The following is a 16,560-nucleotide window of genomic DNA, read 5'->3' as shown; positions in this document are numbered from 1 at the left end:
TAGATTTTTTGATGATGCCCATTCTGACCAGTGTGAGGTGGTACCTCATTGTAGTTTTGATTTGCATTTCTCTAATGATTAGTGATGTTGATCATCCTTTCATTTGCTCCTTGGCCATCTGTATGTCTTCTTTGGAGAAATGTCTATATGGTCTTCTGCCCATTTTTGAATTGGGTTGTTTGTTTTTTTGATACTGAGCTGCATGAGCTGCTTGAGTATTTTGGAGATTAATCCTTTGTCAGTTGCTTCATTTGCAAATATTTTCTCCCATTCTGAGGGTTGTCTTTTCATCTTGTTTATGGTTTCCTTTGCTGTGCAAAAGCTTTTAAGTTTCATTAGGTCCCATTTGTTTATTTTTGTTTTTATTTCCATTTCTCTAGGAGGTGGGTCAAAAAAGATCTTGCTGTGATTTATGTCATAGAGTGTTCTGCCTATGTTTTCCTCTAAGGGTTTTATAGTGTCTGGCCTTCCATTTAGGTCTTTAATCCATTTTGAGTTTATTTTTGTGTATGGTGTTAGGGAGTGTTCTAATTTCATTCTTTTATATGTAGGTAAAAACATAGAATGCTTCACGAATTTGCATGTCATCCTTGCGCAAGGGCCATGCTAATCTTCTCCGTATCATTCCAATTTTAGTATATGTGCTGCCAAAGCCAGCACACACTTTGCTTTTGCAAGTAAATTTGCAAGGATTTAGAATCGTTTCAGCTTACTTCGGGGGCAGGTATAGTTCATATATCCAACCCCTGTGGATATGGTACATATTCCTATATTTAACCAACAGGTGAGAAATAAACGGTGATGGTAAAGATGAAGAAAAAAAGCTAGAGTCACTTCAATTCTCTCATTCTATGTGCTCTTAGAGTGTTTATTTCAATTTAAAAGTGAAACAGAATGTGAAATTCAAGCAGTAAAATTTTAATTTGGCAAATACAAATTTTGGTTCATACATGAAATATATTCATCCCATTTCATGATTATTACTGAAAATAATTCTGCTTATAGAAAGAGACCTCAAAAACAAATCTGTTTCAGGGGATCAACCAGGCTAGATTTGCCAGTTCACTCTCTGAGTTTCAAAGGACAAGCAGCCTCATCTAAAAATGTCATGTTCTATGATTATATCAACACTCATTCTTCATATTTCTGAACTTGGGCAGCTCAGCGTGCCTGAAATCCTGCTACAAAACCAAGCAGGAAATAAAGGAACAATATTAGTTGATACCAGATCCCTAAATCGTGTTCTTCACTTTATTCTGATGTTTCTTCACTGTGTTTCTGAGAAATGTGGTTGCCCAACCACAATGTAAAGTCAATGTTTCTTTGTAGCTCTGACCCCATCGTCCTCCCCAGCTTCCTTTTATCCTAACAAATTCTTGCAGTTTTCCCCACGATGTACCGTGATCTCCCTCACCTCTGCTTTTGTGTGCCTGTTCCTCCCTCCACCTCCTGCCTTTCTCCCTCTCTGACCCACCTTGTCTGCTGGAAAGATCACTCCTCGTCCTTTAGGACTCAGCTCATATGTTACTGTCCCCTGAGGAAACCCTCCTGACAGTTTTGGGCAAAATTAATGATTATTTTCTCAAAGAACCCTTACTATAATCTCTTGATAGCTAATTTGCATGTCTGCTTCCCCTTCTTCCACCTTAGAAGTGGCCCCTGAAGCTCAGGGATAACTTTCTCTGCATTCTCATACCTAAGAGACCCAAAATACAGCCTGTTGCCTTGTATGAACGCAATAAATATTAAGCTAATAAATGTATGGACGGGGTCCAATGTCATCCAATTGATGCCCTTAATGAAGACTACAATGATATTGAAAACAAGAAGGAAAATTATCTAAGTGTGGATTAACTAGAAAACAGTCTGAGGCAAATCTTAGCTAATATTTTTCACGGGGGTGTAGTGCCAGGGCACGGGAGAGAGGGGCAAGAGGGAAGAGAGAGGGAAGCGGGGAAAACAAATACACGATGGGCATTACTAAACTGGTCCAAGTTTCAGGGGAATAAAGGGAGAGGGTGGATTGGTCAGGGGGATGTCCCTGGAAAAGCCAAATGGGGCTACATGCTTCACTGTCTCAGAGGGAAGAAGGGAAGCAATTCATCTGCCAGCTCCTTCCTGCCTCCGGTATCTCGCTGGTCCAAGTTCACCCCACGAGGTGTCAATTGCACCATGGTGTTTGGCTATGTTACATGGCTTTTTTGTTTTTTTTTGCAAGCCCCTTGGAAAGCCAGAGCCTCTTGGGTCTGGTGGGGTCAAACCTAGGCTCTGTTGCTACCTCAGTCCTCACCCCTGAGGGTCCTTGGAGGCTAGGCTGAAGCCTGATTCTTGTCCCCAGCAGAGGCAGCAGTAGGATTCAGTGATGGAGGCTGCAGACAGGCTTTGCTACTATAGGACTTGGAGAAGCCAAAGTCAGGAAAAGGGCAATTGACTGAGCACCAAGCAGTTCACCAGAAGTACGTACACTGAATCCACTAAAAAGATATTAATACTAAATAGCAGCTGAAATGTACTAATCGTTCACATTGGATCTGACTCAATTCAATACTGCACTCTGGGGCCACAACGGTGAGCCAAAAAAAAAAAGTAAAAAACACAGTCCGTCTTCATAGGGTCTAAATGGTCTGGCAGGAAAAACAGACATTAATCAAGTAACTGCCAAGTAAATGAAAAATGCCAAATATGAAAAGCAAAGCACAACCAAGCAAAAGTGATGCCACTTTTCAGAGCCTGTGATGTGTGCTGTTGACCAAATCAGGACATTGGGGAGAGATTCTCCGAGGATATAACAATGAAGTGAGATATTAAGGACAAAGAGGCATGACTGAGGTGACCAGAGGACCAAGGAGAACACAAACAGCGGTGATGGTGGGCAGAAGCCCATTGGCAGTGAGGAGAAGGTGTTTAGAGAATGTGATCAAAGCTGACACTTGGGGCCAGGTGAAGGTGGACAGACAGACAGGGGCTGGGTCAAGGGAGGCCCTGAAGTCCATTCTGGGAATATCTCTCCTAACCATAGGAGCAATAGGAAGATACCAAAGGGGTTTAGTAGACTTGTTGTGTGCTACATGCCAGATTAGTATTGCCAAAAGATTATGCTGACAGTGGAGAAGAGAATAAACAAAAGAGAGAAAAGGATAAAGGGAGACCACTTGAGAAATTATTGTACCTTGGACGGAGGAAGTGACATTGGAGTTGGGAGAAAAAGTAGAAAGATTTGAGAGATGGTCAAATATGACAGACATCTTGCAATAGCCGATGAGGCAAAGCTGGAGAAGGACTGTAGCCAAATGGTCTAATAACCCTAGTTTTACATCTAGACTCCTGTGCCTGAAAACTGTGGGTTATATGTTGCTTGAATTATCTTTCTTCTGAGTACATCACTTCACACTGTCCCAATCATGTACCGTTTCACATAATCTTCTGAAACCTAGTTGAGCTCTTTTCCCTCTCAGCCAGGTATCCCACTGCAGAGCAACATCTATAAATGGAAAGATTATTCTTTCATTCCGTCTCCTGTAATGTTTAGTAATATATCAAGAAGAACGCCTGCATTTCTGGGATGACACATTTTTTAAAAATATAAATGGTAAGCATATTAATAATAAACAACGTCATCTCAGTTTTTCTAGTTTGGATGGAGAGAGTCATCTCTATTTTTGAGGAACTTTGCCCAGGTCTGCAAAGCACAGAACAGGAGGCAAAAGAGATGGCCATTTACAGTTTACATGAATGAAGGCAAGACTCTCGACCTCACGGCTTCCTGTGCTCATCTTTACAAAGACAATCGGCTCTATTCACCAGGTTGTTGTATAAGCCAGTGAGAGTTTCCTTTTCTGAGACGAAATCACTTATAACAAGGATCATTATCATTACCACAATAGGAAATTGTAAAAGGACTGTTGAGTGCAGTGCAATGCACTGTAGTGTAGGATTTTTTTTTCCACTGCAACAGGAAACATGATACTATTTTTTAGCGTAGTAATGCTGGTAGCAGAGGAAAATTCATTAAACATTCTTATAAGATACAATTATGATAAGAAAAGACAAAATACAAAGTATTGTGGATGGTATTAAATACTAAACTTGTGTGAAATCTACATAAAGTCCCATCAGACTTCTAATAGGCAACTTGAACTTGCTTCTCTGGTGATAACTTCTATTTCACAGTGGATTTTATGCTTGAATCGGCCACACGCAGTTTCTGATTGATACTTTCTAATGAGGCTCTTTTCAAAGTTTTAATAGTTACCACAACTAAAAACTGTCTTTGTATGAGTAGGTGATAATAAAATGTAAAACTATTTCACAACCATTCAAAATTTGCAACAGCTGAAATTAAATTTACAGAGTCCAAAAGATCTTTCTCTTCTTTCATTGACAAAAGTATGGAGGAAATTTCCTGCGGTAACGAGAATAGATTTCAAATGCAATCAAACATTTTCTTACAGAGTATCTCAAAGCAAAGCACAAGTTCTCTTTGAATGATGGTTAGGACAATTATCTTCTACAGCTGGTTTGGTCTAAAAGAGTGTAAAAGGAGTATCACTGAAAGAACACATCAAGAGCAAATCGAACAGGAGTATCCAACATTGGTGAAAACAGAGACTCTGGGCTCGTCCCTGGAGCTGTGCTTTCCAGACTTTGCAGAAGCCACCTCTCAGCTTTCTTTCCTCTTACATGGGCTGCAAGCTGTGCTTCTAGGGCACCTGGAAAGTAAACTTGACCTTCAACTCTGCCAATGCCTGGTCCACAAAAGGCAGAAAAGTGCTCCCCTGGCTACGTTTCACATTTAACAGAACAAGAAGAAGCATGTGTTGCTTATTCTGGTCAGTGTCAGCAGTGACCCCCTTGGCCTCAGTCATCAGCCTCCATGGTCCAAAAGCTTCCACGAGTCTGCGAAGCCAATTATCACAGGATCCTGGCACCCACAGAGATGAGTATGACAAAGGTGCCCCAGGAACCCACTCCATTCAAACCATGTTCTAGAAAATTCTAGTTAAAGGAGCCTCTTCCACCCTCCATATGAGGAAGACAAGAGTATGTGTGTATGAAAGACTTGTAAACCCAGCATTACGACATCAGGCATGTTGTCTCCCAAAGGGATAGCAGTCAATTCAAATAAACACAGCCTGGTGCTTCCCCAAATGGTCCTATCTGTTATGCAGTGGAATACAGCTTTATCTTCTAAGCCCATCTAAGAAATGTGGGCATTTTAATTAGCGAGGACAAAACCAAGCTTTTACATCTAAAAGTAAATGTGAGTCATTAGAGCATTATATATGTAGGCTGAAAATAATGATTAAAGATACAATTGCATCCAAAAAACATCTCGGAAACAGATTAGTAAAAATAAAGCTCCTTCGTATTCCATCACTCTCAGCAGGTAATGAAGAGTTCAACATAATTCAACTGAGGTTTTTGTTTGGTTAAGAATCGCCAAGTGGAAATCATGCTTCATTGCAAATCCCGTCAGTGATGTCCCTTCAAAGTGACTAAATATTTCTTTGATGGGAAGAAACCTCCTCTATTTCTTTTTTTTTTATTTTAAATTTTCTACACAGGAAAAAAACTTTAGAATAGAACTCAGAAGAACTTTAATTCCTAATAACACCTCAAAAATATTACATGTGACCTTAGAAATGTCACTTAAAATCTGTGACTCAGTTTTCCATCTATAAACCAAATACAGGAGCTGAAATTTTATGTGAGGCCACAAGACGCTAAAATTCTGGAATTTTATCTTTCTTTCCTCATATTGCTTAATCGATTAGGACTGTTTTACTCAGGAACTGAGTGTTTTCCCAAACATAAAATGTCATTCAGATTATCATTGAAAGTCAAGAAAATAAAATAACGATGTAAAAAGATGCAAGTTTTAGGTAATAAAAGCAGGGACGTGCTGTTGTTTATCTTTGCACCCCAGGGATGTTTAGCACATATTTGGTGCTCAGTAGATATTTGATGATGTCAAAGGATCCCTGCTAAATACCTAAACTTCCTTGATTGTTTTGGGGAGCAATTTTTTTCTTTATGCTTATTTATTTTGTTTTTGGAAAAGAACTTCTTTGCTTGAGCTCCTCAGTACTAAGTCTGGGTGGCATATAGGAATCATCAGAAACTTTTTTTTCTTGGTTCACGGCAGCTTCACCCTAACCCTCAGTGTAGTGTACAGGGCTGTCTTCCCAGGCTGTGCCCTTGAAACAGTGGTTCAATGTACCATTCATTCCTTTCAGAAACATGAGTTAGGCATCTGCCTTGAGTCAGGTACCTATGTTCAAGGCAAGGGATATGGTGGTAAATAAAATGAACAGCAGTCCAGTCTTCATAGAGTTTATAGTCTAAAGGAGAAAGACATTGAGAATACATTTAAGCAGGTGACAAAGAAAATTTTCAGTCGTAATAAGTGTTACGAAGAAAAAATATAACTGGAGTAAAAGGGATGGGGAAAGTGGGGTGACTGGGCACTTCAGGGAGCATGGCTCTCAAGAGACAACATCTTAGGAGATGTCATATGGCAACATAAAGGCAGTCAGTGAAAGATCTGGGGGCCCAGGGACCAGCCAGAGGCGGGGCAAGCACAAAAGCCCTAACACATGAAGATAATTTGGAGAGTTAAAGGAGAGATGTAGGTCATTGTGGCCACATCGTTCTGGGTAAGAGGGAAAGTGCGATGAAGAGTTGAAAAGTTCAGAGAATACTATTCAAGTCTCAACTGGTCGCTTACTCGTCGTGTGGAATCAAAACATTTCATTTGCTCTCCGGAACTTATTTATCTTCTAACTCTAAGTCAGTAGGGCACAGCATGGTGATTATAGTCGACAAGACTGTATTATATACTTCAAAGTTGCTGAGAGACTAGATCTTAAATGTCCTCACCACAAGAAAGAAATGATAATTATGGGATGTGATAGAGGTGTTAGCTAACCCTAGGGTGGTAATCATATTGCAATATATAAGTGTATCCAATCAACACGTTGTATATCTTAAACTTACACAATGTTCAATGTCAAGTAAATAAAAGAATAAAATAAAAGATTCTGAGAGTGAAAAGATTAATAAATAAATAAAAGATTCTGAGAGTGAAAGATGAAAAACAAAAATCTCATTTGACCTCTTTGAACCCAAGTTTATGCCTGTGTATTAGGGGTGATAATAATTGCCCCATGGACTTGCTTATGGGTCGCCAAATGAAAGTCAAAACTCCCTAAGGCAGCACTCCAGGTGGTCTTGACCTGAGGTCCAGCTGCCTTGATAGCTTCATTTCAGCCTTTTCCCCTTCACTCACCCTTGACCCAAATACAACGTGTCCCCGCAGTTCCCTGAATATGACTTTCCATTTGTTCACATCCACCTCTATCTAAAATACCCTCCACCTCCTTCTAGTCTTAATTCACTTTTACTTGCTTATCAGAACCTGGCTCAAGCCATTCTTCTTGCCCCTCCAATAACACACAGAGCACCGCTGACCTATAGTTACTAATTTACTGATTTGTCTCTCCCTCTCTAGTGTACACACCTTAAGGAGAAAAATATATTTGCACACCACAGTCCCGCATAACCTGGAACAAATAGGTGCTCTGTGAATGTTTATTGGGTAATCCCCATGTCACCTGGGGTCCACTTGATGCTGAAAATCTGGACCCACCCCGCTCCCACTGTCAAGTTCATATTCCCAGTTTTAGTCAAGTTAGGCTGGGTTATTCCATAACAACAAACATTCCTAAATCTCAACGGCTGAACACAAATGAGAATTATCTCTTACTCATGTGATATGTTCAACCTAGATCAGCAGGGGAATCTGCTCATTATACTTCCCAGGACTGAAGAGGACAGAGGCTTCTTCTTAACACCTGCTTCCTTGGTCATCGCCACAGAGAGAAGTGAACTTTTTCTTCTCTGAAAGGATTTGGCTAGAGGATTCTCAAAGGCCCATTTTCTGATTTCTCATAAAGTGCTTGGTTTCCACTTTGATCAGAATTTCTATGAGAGCAGCTCCTTTAAATATATTTCAAAAGTTAACTGGAATGGGGAAAAAAGCCTGCATATTCACTCACAGACACACACACACATGCACACTTGCAACACACATGTGCACATGGGAGGACACACACAACAATCAACAACTGTTTCTGAAATGTCACAAGAGCTTAAAGTCCTATAGTCATCACTGTCACCCACCAGGTTTCAGAATAGAAGTGATTTCCATGGTGTTCAGCTATCTGAGCTGTCATATTGCCTTAGAGTTAGGATTCAGGGCCATATCCATGTGGGAGTCTTTTCACCTCCACCTAAAATAAAATCTAATTCCACCAGTAGATAGTGATACTGGGTCAGTCACTTAACTTTTCTGAAACTCAGTTTGAAACTAGTAATCAAAGCATTAAGACCATAACAACAATAGCAGTAACAGCTTACATCCACTGAGCATCTATTTGCATGTATTATCTTACTCAGTTCCTACTCTTACACACACACACACACACACACACACACACACCCCAACACAAACCTATTAACTAGTACTATTATCCTATTTTGCAGAAAAGACAGCTAAAGCACAGAGAAGAGAAATTAAGTAATGTGCCTGGGGCTGCAATTAAGCCAAACTGAACCCAGGTCGAACTCCAGAGCTGGGGCTCTTAATTCTAATTTTATACATCAGTGAAAGAGAACAACAGTGCCAAGAATCGATATGTGTGAGTGCATTAAATGGGAATATGTTTCCAGAAAGTTAGTAAAAGGTAAAGAGGAATTCCCCAAGATTGTTATAAACATTTGAAGACGGGAATCATATTGCATTCATCTGAGTGTTCCTTGGCATACAGTAGATACTAAATAAATGCTTGATATATGCAGTAAACACCAATTCAGGTGATTCACTTGCCATATCCCTGTAGCCACATGGGGTACTACGGGACCATGCCTACCTGACCAAAGATGGTACTGTTGAGGTAGAAGAACTTGAGTAGGCTGTCAGTCAATCATTTCTCTTTCCTGGGAATAAGAAAGCTGAAAGGAAGATTCCAGAGACTGAGGGGCCTTGGAGCTGAGTTATACCAATGACTGTAATGTGGAAAGAAGATCAATAAAACCTGTTGCCGAAGCCCTCAGAGACTTCCTGGGTTTTATCCTTTCCAAGTTCCACTGTTCATCTCTTCCTTTTACACAGTGAGCCCCCTCAGTTTCCCACCATGAAATCCCACCCTCCCCACTTTTATTGGCTTAAACTATCTGGAGACATTTTCTATAGTTTGCAGCCAAAAGAACTGTAACTAGTACAATTAATTGATATTTACATGGAAAGGTATTATGGACTAAATGTTTGTGTCCCCCCCAAGATTCATATGCTGAAGCCTTAACCCCCAATGTGATGGTATTAGTAGTTGGAAACTTTGGGAGGCAATTAGACCATAAAGGTGGAGCCCTCATGAATGGGATTAGTGCCCTTATAAGAAGAGATAAGAGAGATGATATCTCTCTCTGCCATGTAAAGACACAGCAAGAAGGTGGTCGTCTGTAAGCCAGGATCCAACCATGTTGTCGCCCTGATCTCAGATATCCCAGTCTTCAGAACTGTGAGAAAAAAAAAAAATGTTTTCAAGCAACCCAGACTATGCTATTTTTTTATAGCAGTCCAAACTCACTAAGACAGAAGGCTATGAATAGCTATGAGAAACTTAGGGGGTAAAAAGATACTTATTAGAGTGGGATGGGAAGGAGAAGGAGAGAAGTGAAATACCAGCCCATAGCAGTGTTCCTTGCTCCTTAAATTTTAGAGTGCATAAGAATTCTCTAAAGCTGAGGCCAGTTACTACAGCCAGTGGGTTTTTGTAAATAAAGTTTTATTGAAACACAGCCATACCATTCATTGACAATTTACCTGCTGTCTATGACTACTCTCATGCTACAAATGCAGAGGTGTGTAGGTGTGACAGAGCCCATATGGCCAGCAAAGCCTAGACTATTTACCATCTTGGCCTTTATAGAAAACCTTTGCCAACTCCTGATCTAAAGCTTAGTTAAAAACTGTGCCTTCCTGCCCCTAAGCCCCACAGATTCGGATTCTGTAGGTCTGAGATGACCCTCTGGATTGCCTTTTAACAAACGCCCCAGGTGGTCTGCAGGGTACAATTTCAGATATGGTGGCATAGAAGTTAAAATACAAACATGGGGCTTCCCTGGTGGCGCAGTGGTTGAGAGTCCGCCTGCCTATGCAGGGGACGCGGGTTCGTGCCCCGGTCCGGGAGGATCCCACATGCCGCGAAGCGGCTGGGCCCGTGAGCCATGGCCGCTGAGCCTGCGCGTCTGGAGCCTGTGCTCCACAACGGGAGAGGCCACAAGAGTGAGAGGCCCGCGTACCGCAAAAAAAAAAAAAAAAAAAAAAACTTAAAAAAAAAAAAACAAACATGCAATGGCATCAAGGCTCTTCCTGACTGTGACCCTGCATCTCCCACCTCCTCAGCCTTGAACCCTACCACCGCCTGCAGCTCAGGTTCTGCTCACTGTACAGCCTGGTCCCGCTGTGCCTTTGACCGTGTTGTTGCCTCTGCCCACAAGTCCACCCCCACCTTGTCCACTTGGCTGAATCCGTCTGACCCTTCCAACCGCGACTCAGGTGTCGCCTGCTCTGGGAAGCCTTGTCTGACAGCCCTCAATCCATCCTGGAGTGCCTTGTCACCTTAGTCAGTGCCCGTGGTGACTCCACTCCCTACGAGTCACCTCCTGCCATCTTGTATCTAACTTCTTCTCCAGCTGTTATTTTTCTCCCCAAATATAGACACATACCTCTCCCTTAATTTCTCCAAAGAACAATTAAAACTGTGAGGGTTAACAAAACTCTATTGAAAATCAGGTATGACCGAAGGGAGTTAAAACTGATAAAAAACAAAAAAGAAAGCTTTGAATCTAAGTCTTACCCCACAGCCTGGCATAGAACAGGAGCCCATGACCTGTTGAACAGATGAATGAGTGTGTCCCGGCACCCCTTGAATCCATGGCCCCTTCTTTCTCAACTTTGCAGCAGCGTTCCTTGGCCTAAGCTTCCCTTCATCAAGTCTTGGTCTTCAAACCCCTTTTTCCCCAAGGGAAAAATCATTTCTTTCCCCAGCCAGATCAGAATAATCTACAAATATTTAACCTCACATTATTACACTGAACCACCTGACTCTCCTGAACTCCCCACTCCAGACTAGGCAGGAATTTGCTTTATTTTTCAGACAAACAGTGCTTTTAAAGTATTTTTCTTAATGAGACAGAGGAAGGAGGGGAAGGAGAGAAGGGAAAGAAGAAAGAAAGAAAGAAAGAAAGAAAGAAAGAAAGAGAGAGAGAGAGAGAGAGAAAGGAAGGAAGGGAGGAAAGGAGAGAGGGAAGAAAGGAGGAAAGGAAGGAGGGGAGGGAAGGAAAAAGAAAGAAAGATTTTTTAAAAATAAGAGAGAAAGGAAGAAGGAGGAGAAAGAGGGAAGAGGGAGGGGGAGGGGAGAGAGGGGTAGAGAGGAATTAGTCTTTCTCCAAAAGACGAAGTCTGGCAAAAAGCTGCTGGCAGCTTCATAAGACCACTGTGGCCTGTCGCAGACTGAACGCTTACCTGTGCCAGGATTTCACAGTGTCCCATTTGTACCTTTAAGATATCTTTCTGGATACATGTTACTGTATTATCATTCCTAATTTGTAAATAAGGAGGGAAGATAAGTTACATGGTCAAGGGCACAGAGCTGCCTAGGAGAAGTCAGGATTTGAAATCAGATCTGACTTCCAGACTGCGTGTATCCCTCTCAGATGGATTACAGTCCTGTAATGAGTAAACATGGGCCCCAGTCCTGATGGGAAATTCCTTTAACCTCCCTGCAGCTCACCTATGAAATGAAAGAATGTAAGTTGAGTCTGTACTTTCCTTTCCCATAAGTCAATGGTTTTATTATCACCAAAACATACTGTATTTCTTAGAACGTAAAACACCATTAATTCTAAGACACTCCATACTTCACGCATCACTAAAAAAGAAAAAAAAATGCTGGTAATTAAACTATAAAACAATGCTTTTTACCACTTAGAATTTTAAATATGTACTTATTGAAAGAGCATTTAAACAGCTAAGTATAGATTTTAACAGATATCACACTTGAAGATACATATATACACACACACACACACATATATATACACATATATATACATATATATATACACATATATATATATATACACATATATATACACATATATATATATATGAAAATGTAAGTGACATTAATTGGGAAATATATTCCTAAAACTGGTACCATTCCTAAAGTGGTACCATTCTGAATAACTTTTCACCTCAGAGTCATCAGTGTTCTATGCCGTCAAGAGCATTGGTGTTGCATCATTTCGTTTCTTAAAAAGGTCTTCTATTGTCTCCTGGATGTTCTTCCAAGCTGCTTACCTTCATTCTTCAGGCTTCAATTCAGGCACTTTCTGGATTTTACCAGATGATGTCAACAGAAGATTTTGTAGACAGCCTCATGGAGCTATAACATCAAAGGGTAGAATTGTGGTCCTTTGTCAGTTTGAGGGCCCGGGACCAATGGCCCTCCTATGTCGGGACCCCACACTCAGGACCACCTCTCCACTCCAAGTTACCTCACCATGGGAGACTGTCAGATAAATCTGGGTGCGGTGGGGCCTTAAGCTGAGCACATGGAGGACCCGTAACCAAATCCTGCCTTCCAGCCATCAGCCTCTCCAGAAGCTGAAGCCAAAGAGAGAAGCTTTATTTGTGATGATCTCCTTCTGTGTTCCACAGCCACAATGTCTAGACACTATTTATCGGCAACCCCCCTGGGGTTTGTAAGGAGTACACTCAAGTCTAATTAATCAATCTAATAGCGTGCACGGTCATTAAAGAGTAACCACAGCTGTAATGAAGACAAAAGGGCACCAGATGTCACCTTTGATCGTAATTGGGGCTCTTTGCCTCACCCTTCCCTGTTCTTTCCTTTCCTTACCTGGCTGCTCCCAGACCTCACTCATTTTCTATCACCTCCCTATGTCTTTTCTCCTGTGATTTAGTGGCAAGCACAGAACTTCCAAGCTTCTGCTGATACTCAGTCCCATTCCTGAATCATCTAGATCAGTGGTCTCCAACCCCGAGGCCGTGGATCGCCAGCGGTGGTCCACGGCCTGTTAGGAGCCGGGCCGCACAGCAGGAGGTGAGGTGCAGGCCAGCGATCAAAGCTTCATCTGCCGCCCCCCATCGCTCGCATTACCCCCTGAACCATCCTCCCCCACCCCTGCCCCTGCCCCCAACGGAAGAATTTTCTTCCACGAAACCAGTCCCTGGTGCCAAAAATGTTGAGGACCACTGATCTAGATGAGTCGCTGTGTAGGCTCGCTGAGGCCTCTGTTTCCTCATCTGTACTATGGGGGGAATGGTGTCCACCTCGCAGGGTTCTTGTGTGGATCTAACACAGTAAAGTATGTGTAAGTGCTGGGTTCACACTGAGTAGGTGCAGGTGACCCTCATTTCTTCTCTCCCTCTTACCTTTCTCAATCTTCCTTCTATTCTTCTAACCTCTTCCCTTTTATATCTTGTTATTTTCAAAGCCTTTTCCACCTCCCCTCCCTCTTTCCCTTCTGTCCTTCCTCCTTTCTTTCTTTCCTCCATTCTTTCCTTCCTTCCTCCTGTCCTTCCTTTCCCAGGCTTCCTCTTTTTTGCTCACCCTCTCCTTTCGCCGCCTGAAGTCATCACATGCACCATAGATCTGAGACTTCTTTGGGTGTCTGCCAAGGCTGGCCAATTTGTAAAAGACTAAAACACAAGAATAGCTCTTGAAGTGGCAAAATGGATAAAGGTGTTTGTTGTTTGTTATTACAGTAAGACTATCTTTCTCTCACTATCTTGGCTGGTGAGGAATGCACAATGAAACAAAAGATTGAGGAGGTCAGGAGAAAAGAAAGGGAGCAGCCTCTCCTATTCAATGCCTCCTGTTTTGTACCTTGTGTTTATTCATGGTCACCACAGAGGAACAGATACAACTAACTGTATACTTGGAAAGTTTCAAATATTTGAGCACATTAAATTAGTTCTCAGTGACATGTATGATCTTTGAGCTACAGGCAAATCTAAATAGTGTTTGTTTGTTTGGGTTAGTTATTTATTTACTTTTGAGAGTTACTACAGCTACCTGGGAAGCAATCTCTTCTCTCTGCCTGAACTGTAATCCCAAGTGGTTTTCTGTTATCACAATGGTGGAGTCTGGAGGGGTGAACCAGTCATGTCAATCCCTTTCCTCACTTCCTCGGCCTCCCTTGCTGTTCATGTGACCATGTCGTCTAGTTCTGGCCAATGATATCTACGTAGAGTCTGCTAAAGAGTGATGGTTTGAGCGAAAGCTCTTGATTTTCTTTAATAAAAAACAAAAAAAAGGTAGATGGAAGAGATTGACAGGCATAGCTCTGTCCTCCTCCTTTTCTTCCTGGCTTAAATGCAGATGTCATAACTGGACCCATAGTAGCCGTCTTATGACCGTAAAGGTCAGGATAATTTCTCTCCAAACATCTTTGAGATCCTGATTCAATGCTTGTAGCCACCTACCCTGAGAAAACTAACCCACCATCTATATACTTAAGCTAATTATTCATGTATTGTTATGGATAAATTATGTCCCCCTTAAATTCATACGCTGGACCCCCAACACCCAATGTGTTAGTATTTGGAGGTGAGGCCTTTGGGAGGTAATTAGGGTGAGATGGAGTCATGAGGGTGGGGCACACACAGCAATAAGGCAGCCTTCTGCACACCAGGAAGTGAGCCCACACCAGGAACCAGATCAGCAGGTACCTTGATCTACAGTGAGGAATAAACATCTGTTGTTTAAGCCACCCAGCCTATGGTATTTTTTTAGGGTAGCCCTAGCAGACTACTCGTATACTTGTAGCTAAAAAATATAGCTAATCAATATCCTCCTGGCCTTTGGAAAGAAATAAGAGTCCCCACTCTTCCACAATCCAGACCTGAGTGGGAGAGTTATTCTGGACGCATGCAAATGCATTCAAACGCCTTCCTGAGAAAATAGCACTAAGCCTGATATACAGTAGGTGCTCTAAACATCTGGTCTCATTTTTCCCGGAAAATGAGAAAGTGCCCCAATTAGAACCCAGTGAAACATTCTCAGTGCACTAGGCTCTCCTTTCCTAATGTTGAGGTTTGTTCTGCTCCAGCTCATGAAAAACATAGATTCTTCTCCTAACCTGGCTATCTCTGCTTCTATTGCTTCTGTCAGAATCACTAGTCAGGAAGTTACGAGAAGTGGGTCATTTTTCACTCATTTGTTCAAAAACTGTTTGCTAAGCTTCTGCTACATGCCATGACCTGGGGAGAGAGTGGAGAGTAAGGCAGAGACTGGTCCTTGCCCTCAAAGAGCTTTCGTTCTAGTCAGAGAAGGCAAAAAACAAGTACACAGACATCTAAATACGATCGTTGCAGATGGTAAGGTGTCCTCTATGGGAAGTAAACAGATATTTGGGGTTGCAAAATTCTGGGAGCAAGTAGCTTAAGTGGAATGGTCAAGGACCACTCCTCTGAGGAAGTGACTTCTGAGTGAGGCCAGAATGAGGCGAGCAAGCAATGATCCAGAAAACCCTCTTAACACAGGGAATGCCAAGCACTGGTGAAGAGCAGCTTGTCCTCTGTGCCTTTCCTTCCTGGCTAGTAACTGAGTTTCAGCACCTATTTGTCTTTCAAATCCTGGTGCAAATGTCTTCTCCTGGTATCTCCACAATTTATATCCATTTGTCCGTCAAGGAATGAATGAATGAATGAATTGCAAGAAGTGCAAAATATTCCAAGTACAACAGGAACCTAGTGAACGAGTTTAAATGAAGTGTTATTATCTCATTTATATGATGCTCCCTACCCCAAGTCACTCATGACCTTATGAAAATAAAAATGATCACTGGAACCATACAAGACTTCTCCTTCCTGTATCTTATGAATTAAATATAAAGAAATGCCTTTCTGTCATTCTGAGTAGTGTACAACTGGAGGCTGTATTCTTTGTTTTTATGGTTTTGTTTTGGTTTTTTTTGCTGTACGCGGGTCTCTCACTGTTGTGGCCCCTCCCGTTGCGGAGCACAGGCTCCGGACGCGCAGGCTCAGCAGCCATGGCTCATGGGCCCAGCCGCTCCGCTGCATGTGGGATCTTCCCAGACCGGGGCACAAACCCGTGTCCCCTGCATCGGCAGGTGGACTCTCAACCACTGCGCCACCAGGGAAGCCCTTGTTTTGGTTGTAGTTTTAAGAAACGTATAGTTTACTGGGGCCCTCAGATAGCGTATCAATTATCTATTGCTGCATAACAAATAACCCCAAAACTTAGGGACTTAAAACAATAAACATTTATTATCTCACAGTTTATGTGGATCACAAATGTAAAAGCAGCTTAACTGGGTGCTTCTGGCTTAGGGTCTCTCACGAGGGCTGGTGCAGCAGCATCTGAAGGCTTGACTCAGGCTGGAATGTTCACTTCCAACGTGGTTCTCTCGAATGGCTGCCGGAAGAGGCAACAGTTCCTTGCTCAC

The 16,560-nt window shown here is 42.1% G+C and overlaps 1 non-coding gene across 1 annotated transcript; it reads right to left on the bottom strand.

The window, feature by feature from the left end:
* Nucleotides 1-553: 553 nt before the first annotated feature.
* Nucleotides 554-660, bottom strand: LOC117199707 (U6 spliceosomal RNA). Its single transcript, XR_004481029.1, has one exon. It is a non-coding gene; the product is annotated as a U6 spliceosomal RNA (small nuclear RNA).
* Between the last annotated feature and the right edge of the window lie 15,900 nt (nucleotides 661-16,560).

The sequence above is a fragment of the Orcinus orca genome, chromosome 17 (assembly GCF_937001465.1).
Source record: "Orcinus orca chromosome 17, mOrcOrc1.1, whole genome shotgun sequence".
NCBI lineage: Eukaryota > Metazoa > Chordata > Mammalia > Artiodactyla > Delphinidae > Orcinus > Orcinus orca.
Note: the sequence above shows the minus strand (reverse complement) of the source record. Positions and strands in the feature narration are given on the sequence as shown.